Source organism: Ceratotherium simum, chromosome 34, assembly GCF_057802395.1.
Source record: "Ceratotherium simum simum isolate JZ-2026a chromosome 34, ASM5780239v1, whole genome shotgun sequence".
Taxonomy (NCBI): domain Eukaryota; kingdom Metazoa; phylum Chordata; class Mammalia; order Perissodactyla; family Rhinocerotidae; genus Ceratotherium; species Ceratotherium simum.
In genome coordinates, this window is record NC_141933.1 from 23,215,820 (window position 1) to 23,225,481 (window position 9,662).

The window sequence follows — 9,662 nt, forward strand, 5'->3', positions numbered from 1 at the left end:
GGAACAGGGAGCCCTGGGGGCTGAAACCACTGGAGATTGGTCATTGCGTCTCAGATGAGGCCTAGGACACACAGAAGCTGCCAGGTGTGGACATCACCAAACCTTTCCCAAAAATGGGGTGTCCACCCCACCCCCCAGGCACCCAGGGTTCATGGCTGAAAGCTGTGTGCGCCTCTCCCTGAGTAAGGGGCTTTGCCAGGGCTGTCCCCCCTGCAGGGAGCCGGGCTGCTTCCCTGCTGGGGCCTGAGTGGGGAGGCTGGAGCTGGGTGGGAGGGGCAGGCCCTGGGGGCTCAGAGGCCACTGAAGGAGGAGCCCCAGTGCGTGAGGTGAGGGCAGGGGGACAAGACCCACTTTCTTGGCAGCAGAAGGGTAAAGGGGGGCTCAAATCCGCAAGGTCCCGGAAATGGGGTGGAGCTGGCAGTCTTGACAACCCAACATTCTGCCAACTTAGGTCACCTCAGTCCAGGCTCAGCCCTCTCCCTGGGACAAAGAGCCATTCTCTTGGTGAGATAACCTTCTAGAAAGTTCCTGGCATAAAGTAGGTGGTGTAGGGCAAGCCATGAGGAGCCAGAAAGGGCTGAGTTCCAGTCCTCACTTTACTCCTGCTGTGTGTTTTGGGCAAGTTACTTAACCGCCGTTCCTCAGTGTGCCCGTCTGTGAAATGGGGATATCATACATATTGGCATACACGGCAGCTCTGGTGTGAGCACAAAATGAGATTGCACACATAAGGTGTCAGCCACATAGTGGGGGCTCTAAATATTTTAGGTCGCTCCTGGAGTAGTTGGCTCCCCCAGCTGCCCAGAGGGGCTTGGCATCCTGAAAGGACTGACCCCCGAAAGAGCACGGCGGCCCCCTCCAGCGCAGGCTCAGAGCCCCAGCGCCTCCAGCCAGCCCAGTGCCCGTCGCGGGTTTAGAGAGGGCATCCGTCCAGTCACCAGTTTATGCTCGTGGAGCCCCTCCACGGAAAAACTTGGATGGGCTGGAAAATCCCAACTACAGTTACATTTTCAAACCTTCTCACAATCCAAATGTCAACACCAATCGAAACAATATGTTTATTTGCAGCCCTCCTGCCAGACCGGATTAATTTCTACAGGCTCAAAGCCCATTTTGGAACTGTAATGTCTCAATTTTACAGATGAGAGGAGGGAGGGGAAAAAAGCCAAGCCCGTCTTTGCCTTCTTGATCTGGGAAGTGTTGGGGGAAGGAGAGCACTGGGGCAGGGTTTGCGGTTGGCCCTGTCATCCAGAAGGTTCTATCACCAGGAAACAGCATCTGGGGTCCCCATCATTCCTGCGGCTCACATCTGCAAGCACATCTCTTCTCCTGGCCTCTACCTCATAGCTTCCTTCTCCCTCTGCTCTGACGGGTGACCAATTTCTCTCCAGGTGGGGGTCTGGCAAGGTGGCAGGTGAGGGGGGCATTCAGCCAGGGTCGGGAAGATAAAAGCCAAACTGAGGGAGGAAATTTCTCTGGAGCCCCAGGGTTCACATGGGTCCCAGATGAGCTAGGGCCTGGTGTGTGGCTTTGTAACAAGAAGAACGATGTTGAGTCAAGACACTGGGCCCCGTTAGCAAAGGACCCAGCCCTGCCTCAGACATCTTGGCGTGTGCTAGGCGTTAAGGGGGTGCTTTGGACCATCTGAAATGCTGCCGGCAGCTTGGCAAGGTGTGCATCACCATTATACCCATTTTACTGATGAGGAAACTGAGGCTTGCCCAAGCTCTCCAGCATGCATGTAGCAGAGTCAGGGCTGGAGGCTGGTCTGTCCGAAGATCTTGTTCTTTCTAGCCCTGTGGATAGCAGCAACGGAACAGTAGAAGGGAGGTCTCCGGGGGAAGCTCTCTTGGGGTGGCTTTCAAGCTTTCCCTACCTCGCCGATGACAGGGCAGCCAGTTCCCCTGGGAAGAGAGCGGAGGGGACAGGACAGATTGGACTCAGGTGTGGCTCAGTATTATCTGGTACATTCCTCTCTACTTACTATCCAACTCAACCTGGCTGAAAAATCCATTCAATCTAATCTCCCCTCAGCGAAAGTCGAATCCTAAGACTACTGTGAGAAACAAGGGAAGTCATACAGTGGAAGGGCTGTGAAAACTCCGATGCTTTCCTTCCTGAACGCAAGCCCCACCGTGACACAGCTCCTATCCATCCTTCGGGAAGACTCCCCATCTTCCCCTGCGCTTTTCTCACTGGAAAGCATTTCTTTTGTTCTACCCGGTGTGCTTTGTAGAGGTTTATATGTCTGGAGCCCTCACAAGGTCCAGTAAAAAGCTTGGCATACAGGAGGGCCTCGGAAAAGTCTGTATTGAAGGAATGAGTTGAGAATGAAGCTATATTAGCACCATGTGGAAGGTACCATTATTGCCCCCATTGTAGAGATGAGCAAACTGAGGCTCAGAAAGGTGAACTGACCTGCCCCAGGCCCCACAGCCGGCTTCATAGCCCAGGCCTGTTAGACTCCAGACTTGCACGCAGAGTCAGGAGGAGTCAGCTGTGCCTACTCAGGACCCTCCCCCAGGACCCCTGCTCCACTGGCCACTGCAGGAATCCTACTGGGCTTCAAGGAAGGCAGGCCAGAGAGCTGGAGAGCAGGGCTGGCCTGCCTCCTCACATCTCAGAGGCACACCCAGAGGGGATTGCCTGACAGGTCCAAAGGATCCAGGCCATGGGACTCGGGGTCTCAGGATGGACACGTGAGTAGATTCACTTCTGCTGGATCTCACTCTCCTTCCCTGATGGGGAGATCAGGCCCATCCAGGCAGACCCGGCTGGCCTGGGCCGGCAGAGGGAGGAGGGTCTCTTCCTCATGCCTGGTGGAGGGATATGGAGGCAGTGAAGGCTGGGAAGCTTCACCAGTCCTAGAAACTTTATCCTGGTTGGATCATCAGTCCAGGGGCTGGAGGGGAGTCCTGGAGCCACTGGGCAGAGCCAAATGCAGATCAGGGTTCAGTGTCTGCAACAGAGTGGCAGGTCCCAGGGAGCAAACGGGAGGTAGTCTGTGTAGACCCTGTGGTGGGAATCCTGGGCCTCCAGCCCGGACCTCAGCCCTCTTAGAACACGTTCATATGACAGGACTGGGGTCTGTGCGTTCATCCATCCATTTATTTATTTATGTGCACTCTTCTTTAATTAGCTTTTAGAATTATAAAAAGAATGAGCAAATGGAGACAAAAAGAAAAAGAAAACCCACCCACCATCCCCCCTTTTGGAGATAACCACTGTTACTACTTTGATATACATGATTCCAGATTATTCTCTATGCATATTTGTTTGTTTTAAAAACGAGATCGTTCCGGCCCCGTGGCTTAGCGGTTAAGTGCGCGCGCTCCGCTACTGGCGGCCTGGGTTCAGATCCCGGGCGCGCACCGACGCACCGCTTCTCCAGCCACACTGAGGCCGCGTCCCACATACAGCAACTAGAAGGCTGTGCAACTGTGACATACAACTATCTACTGGGGCTTTGGGAGAAACAAAATAAATTAATTAATTAATTAAAAATTAAAAACGGGATCGTAAAGTTCAAAGCTGTTTCTAACCTGCTCTTTCCACGTTACAATGTGAAATTATTGTGTGTGCCCACACGCTTCCATAAGCACAAAAATTTCTGGAAGAATATGCAAGAAACTGTTCATTTGGCTGCTTCCGGAGAGGAAGATGGCAGATCTAAAGAGGGAGAAAAAGTTACTTCTAATTTCATGTATTTTTATTTAATAAGCACTTTTAGAGTGTTTATTATGTGGTAGGCACTGTTCTTCTAAGCATTGTACAAATATTAACATATTTCATTTACTTTCAAAATACTACTGTAGAGTTTTAGTTTCTAACCAGGTGTATGTGTTACTTTTGTAACTAAAAATGAATTTAAATTTGCACAGGTAGTGAAAGTCACTCTGCGGCAAATGATATCCACTTACCTGTCACCTCTGTTAGCTGGCTGCACAGTGTCCTGGTCCAGGCCTATTTCAGCGATGGAGATGGAGAAGGATGGAGGAGATGGAGAAGACCAGACTTACCAGCTTCCTTGAAAAGGAGCAGAAGCACAGAGAAAGGACACTGCCACAGCGAGCAGCCACGTCTGCACGTGTTTCATAAACAGAAACTTTTGTCTGCCCTCCCACCAAGCCAGGTGGCAGACAAAAAGCCAGACCAGCCACATTGACTTGTTAAACCTCAAACCAAAATGACCCAAATCCTAACTTAAAAAAAAAAACAACAAAATGTCAATGGATCCGGAGTTATTTTCCTAAAAGCCTTTGCGAGCCCGCTGAAATGGGACCAGACCTCTGTATTTCCTTAAGCAGTTCCATTAGCCCGTTCCTCAAATCTTTGCCTGAGAAGATCTATTTCAGGATCTCCAGGCCCTGCGTTTTTCTCAGCTTGGTGACATTGTGGAGCATCATTCCCAGAGCCTGCGCTCAAGGTTCAGAGTCCGAAAAGCCCGGGTTCTGGGTGAGCTTGAATGGGTTATAAACCGTTCTGAGCACCAGAGTCCTACTTCCTAGGGCTGTTATGGGATTGAACAGCCCTAGAAAGTGGGTCTCCAGGAAGCTGTGGGCGTGGAGTGGACTCCAGCCCCTTGGTAAAGTCCCAGGTCCTTCTGAGAGGAAGCCACAGACCTGGCCAGTATAGCTGCAGGCCTCAGAAGACAGCACCCCCAGGCCCTGTCCCACAGGTCTTGTCTAGGCCATTCAGAAGCCTGGACGCTGCTGCCTCGTTCCAGGCCCTGAAGGTCACGGGGCAGGAGGGACAGCAGCCCTGCCTCCAGCTGTCCTCCTCTCTGAGGTCACACCTGCTGGCCCCAAGCTGCCCGTTCCAGATTCCAGGCTTGGCCTCGTTGACAGCACCATCTTTCCCACTTCCTCACTGTGAAAGAGGGCCCAACACAACAAAAACTGAGCCTGGGGCTCAGCTTGGGGGGTGTGGGCAGCCCCCCACTCCCATACACACACACATATACACATACACACACACACTGCCCCATCCATATGCAGAGGGACCGCCTCCTGCCACGGAAACCTTCTCTGGCAGCTGCCGCCTGGCTGGGCTCTCAGAGGCTGTTTCTGTCGGTCACTGCTTCGGCACCCACTGTTTGCACCATCCCTCCCCACTGACCAGGAGAAGAAGGGAAGAGGGACTGAATATCTGTGCTCTGTGCCCCTGAGCTCCCCTACAGGGAAGAGGCCCAGAGCTTCCAGATGGAAACAGAGGTTTCCGAGGGGAGAGAGTTCCTGAAACACGCCCAGGAGGCCACATGAGAGAGCCCAGCACCCCAGCACTGGGCTCCTGAAACGGCTCAGGATGCGAAGGCGGGCTGCGAGCAGCGTATTCTAAAAACGTGTTGATTTTTAACAGGCTTCACTCATCTGAGCCCTGGAGTAGCCCAGGAAGGCCTCACAATAGAGACCTTTTTCTGGGGCCAAGAGCGCCCCCACCTCCCTGGGCGGAGCGACCAAGTCAAAATCCAGGCCCAGCTGTCTGCTGGGAGGGAAATAAAACAGTGCCACTAAATAAGCCAGCATCACAGCTCCTGGACCCCACCTGCCCTTACTGCTCAGACCAACCTCTTCCCGCGTTCCTGATCTGCGCTGGGGATTGCTGGCAGTTAGAAATCGGAATGTGTGCCCACCCCGAGTCAGATCTGTCTCCCCAGCCTTCTGGGAGAGAGGGGTCAGGGCTGGGGCCCTCCAGTCTCAGGCTCCAGGCCCCTCTCCTGGAACTGTTGTGACAGCTCCGGAAAGGATTTTTACCTGAAACACGGTCCCCATCTTCAGGAAAGACTTTGATCACTGGAAACTCCCAATGAAAACCCTCTTTATACGCCCAGGAGACTCCAGGTCCCCATCAACGACAGGGGACAGGCCCTCCAAGAAAGGTTCTGGAACTCAGAATGCTCCCACAGAGCCCGAACTGGCAACTGAGTCCCAGGGAAGCGCGGTCCCCAGTTCCCGAAGGCGCGGTAACACCATCCCCGGCCCCCACCCCCACCCATCCGAGCTCAGCCTGCAAATACTTCGCATTCTTCCAAATTAGAATGGCCAGTCCTCATTTTGACTAAAATGCAATTTAAGACTAAAATCCTCCCAGTCAGAAGGAGGCACCCACCCCCACCCTGGGCCTCTTGGAAGCCAAAACTGCTATCTCCAGCAGCTTCATTTGGCCATTCTCTCACCAGCTTCAGTGTGCTGGGGGTGACTGTGGTGGCCCGTAAGTAATAATTATCCGGGAAGCCTAATGGTCCCTGGAGTCATTTAGGGTTGTTGATTTCTGGGCTAGGCAAACACAAACAATGTCCCTTTGGCCTTGCCACCAATCTTCACAGCAAATGTGAGTTTTGTTACTGAATGTGGATGAAACACGCACTTCAATATCCAGCCAGGGCTCGGATCTGCTCTAAAATGCATACACAATTCATAATGATGCATTTGATTAATGGTAAATGAGCATGGAATTCTGAGGGCCAACCCATGTGACGGCCACATTAGCACCAGATGAAACTGTCATGTGGGGCAATGTGACAAAAACTGAGAGGAGCGACTGCGATTGTGAGACTGGGGCAGCGTGGGGGACAGAGACGGAATTTTCCACGATTTCTTGTTTTCTTTGTTGGGGGGGCGTGGGGCGCAGAAGAAGAATCCTGTATTTTCCTGTAAAGGAAAAACGAATGCAATTTACACCCAGAGGTTGCCTTTAAAACGAAAACGTGAGATTCCAATGTCAAAGGTTGGATTTCTTTTTCTCTCCTATCCAAAAGGGATCACACTGGGAAAATGGTGTCTTGTGATTCTCTGATAAGCTCGGCTATTACTGATGGTCAGGAAGGCTATTAGAAAAGGACAGAGCTCTTAAAACCAGTCAGGCATTTAAAATAGTGCTGAAAAACAGTCACAGGGACCACTGAGAAATGGGGGGCTGCCTGGCCTGTGGCCAGCAGGCCCAGTGCGGCCCCGGCGGTCAGCGGGGTGGCGTTTCAAACACCCGTGCTTTGCTGGGTGTATGGAATGTCTCGAACTTCAGCCTCGGCAAGTCTTATTGAAAACATTATCTTTTCCATCAATAATACCTCTAAGTTCTTTATTAGCAAACTCCCTGGCAAAAGCTGACATATTTACAGCATGCAGTAAACTTTACGTATCTGCAACAATATTCGAGGAGAGAAGGAGAAAGCCCTCACTCAGGCACCACTACAAATCATTCCGCCTTAAAATGATCAAGTGGGAGGCTAATTGTCCCAAAGAGAAGGCCTCCTGAGGACTCCCGTCCCATCCAGCGGCCAGGAGGAGGGTTAACAAAGATGAAAAAAGCATGTTTGAGGATTGGAAACATAAGAATACATTTTTTTTTTTTTTAAAAAAAGGAAAGAAAAGAAAACCCAATTGATATCACCATCTAGGCTGAAGCAGAAACCTGATCTTGGGATGGAATGGTTAACATTTGGGGTTGTTGGGAGAGAATTGCTCCAAGCTGTTTTTGTTCAAAATGTGTAGATTTAAGGTAAGAAGCTCTGTGCAGGTCATAGCCACTCTGGAAGCAAGTCCCCCATTACTTTGCATCTGACAAAGGTAGGGACAAATTTTGTTTTTTCTTTCCTATAGCTGGGTAGCTTCGTTGGTTTTCACTTGGAAGCGTGCTAGAAAAATATTTACTTGTCTCTCTCTTTTTATGACTCTGCCAATGTTTTCTCTTTTTGGAGCGTGTCTTTCTCTTAGCGCTTTTCACTCGTTTTCCTCCTGCATTCACGCCAATGAAGTATAGACCCAGCCCTCTGCTCTCCTAGAGAAAGAACGCCAACTTTGTGGGAATTCACAGAAGGGAAAATTATATATATCTCTCTCTCTAATGAAATCTCAAGGTTCCCAATGGACAACGCTGGAGAAGTGAGGGCCCCCAGCCTCCAAAACTTCTAGCCACAGAGCAAAGTATTTGTTTTGATGAAAATAGGAATAGATGCATATTTATTTGGGAAGAATCCCATCAATGGTCTTATGGGAAGTATTTGATTTTTAGCTGTTATTTGGCAAATCCAAAGAGGGAATTGGGTATCCAGTTGAAGCTTCTGTTTTCCATCCGTTTCATAAAACGAGTCTCTCTTCCCCTGGAACTTTACAATAAACCATTTTCAAGGAAAAAAGAAGAAAATATTTCCACCTCTAAAATCATAAGTACTTCCTTAGAGGAAAATATCACAGATATCTTAGGGAGGAAAGGGAAGTAATTGTGTTCTAGAAGGACAATTTTTGAAAGGGTTTCCGACTCAGCATTGGAACGGGAAGACTTGGGAAACTTGCGTTAATAACCGGCTTCCCTGGGGCTGTTCGTTTGCAGGAATCTGCTCCTGCAGCCAGCATTTTCAAACCTCTCTTTGAAATATATGCATTCTTTTCTAACTTCACAAATGGATTGTCACACACCTTCACCATTTACAAAGAAAAAAAAAATAGGAGAGTGGGATATATTTAAACCAGAAAATTTATCTTCAGGTGAAAACTTTTAATAAAGAAATCTCTGTTAAGAGTTCTGTTTTTAAATGCAGAGGTTGTGGCAGATGAAAACACAAATTGGTGACAATAAAATGTCATCAGATTCTTACACTTCTGCTGTACAGAACACCATCAAAGTCACCCCGTATGTTAACATGGTTTTTATATATCTTTCGTATGCGGCATCAATTTAATTTTTATCAACAATGACAGTCTCAATCTCCAAATATTTGAGTCAGGGGCAGGAAAGGGATATGCACCCCAAAATACCCTCAAAATTATATTCTGATGTCAACACCACGCTTTAGAGCTGTTATGTTTTGCGGTTTTTCTTTTGTAAAAACATCTCCTGCACAGGCTTTTTGTCTATACCATATCAATATGAGATTTTTTTTCCACGCGGTAATGCAGACCACAGCTTTTGGCTGCCCTATCAGCCATATCTCTTCATTTGTTCTTTCAACCTCGGGGAAGCCATATTATTTCTTTTTCGCTTGGTCTGTGCGGGAAATGAATTCCACAGTTTGCAAAGCCCTCAGCATCCCTTAGCCCGTAACAATGCAAGATGTGGAAAATGTGCTTAAGATTGAGAATCGCATTTTGAAAATCCAAGCGTTTCTCTTTCTAGACTTTTGCTAAGCGGCTTACTATACCAATCCAGGTATTGCTTCCATATCTCTAGGGGTTAAAAAGAAAAAAAGAGCATGATGTACTATTTATTACATTTCGTTAGATAAACCTCAAAAAAGTAAACATTTTCTCCCCTCGATTCACCCACTGCCTGTTTCAGATTTTAATGTGATGATCTGTTTTTTCAGGATCTTGAATATTTATATTTCAGAACTTAAATATCTTTATTTAAACCATACAGTCGCAATCTCCAAAACCCCGGATTTTTAATATTTTGGCGACTGAAATCTGGCATGTTTGAAGGTTCGTCTCTCTGCAGAAGTCTCTTGTTATCCAAAGTAGAAAAATAAACTAAGGACAGATTATAAACTACCCAACGCTGGCTGCCAGCACAGCAAAAACACTGCAGGGACCCCTTAACGCTCTGCCCTAGGGACAACTACTTTCTTAATAATAAATAGGGAAAATGTAAAATGTTTTCTTTAAATTAAAAATCGCAATGAATTGTTTTAATGAATATCTCTGGTTATGAGGGTAGAACATGCCTTC

The 9,662-nt window shown here is 48.6% G+C and overlaps 1 long non-coding RNA gene across 1 annotated transcript; it reads right to left on the bottom strand.

The window, feature by feature from the left end:
• Positions 1 to 1,596: 1,596 nt before the first annotated feature.
• Positions 1,597 to 5,917, bottom strand: LOC147912654 (uncharacterized). Its single transcript, XR_015549794.1, has 3 exons — positions 5,754 to 5,917; positions 3,921 to 4,026; positions 1,597 to 1,904 (listed from the first exon to the last, which is right to left on the bottom strand). It is a non-coding gene; the product is annotated as an uncharacterized LOC147912654 (long non-coding RNA).
• Between the last annotated feature and the right edge of the window lie 3,745 nt (positions 5,918 to 9,662).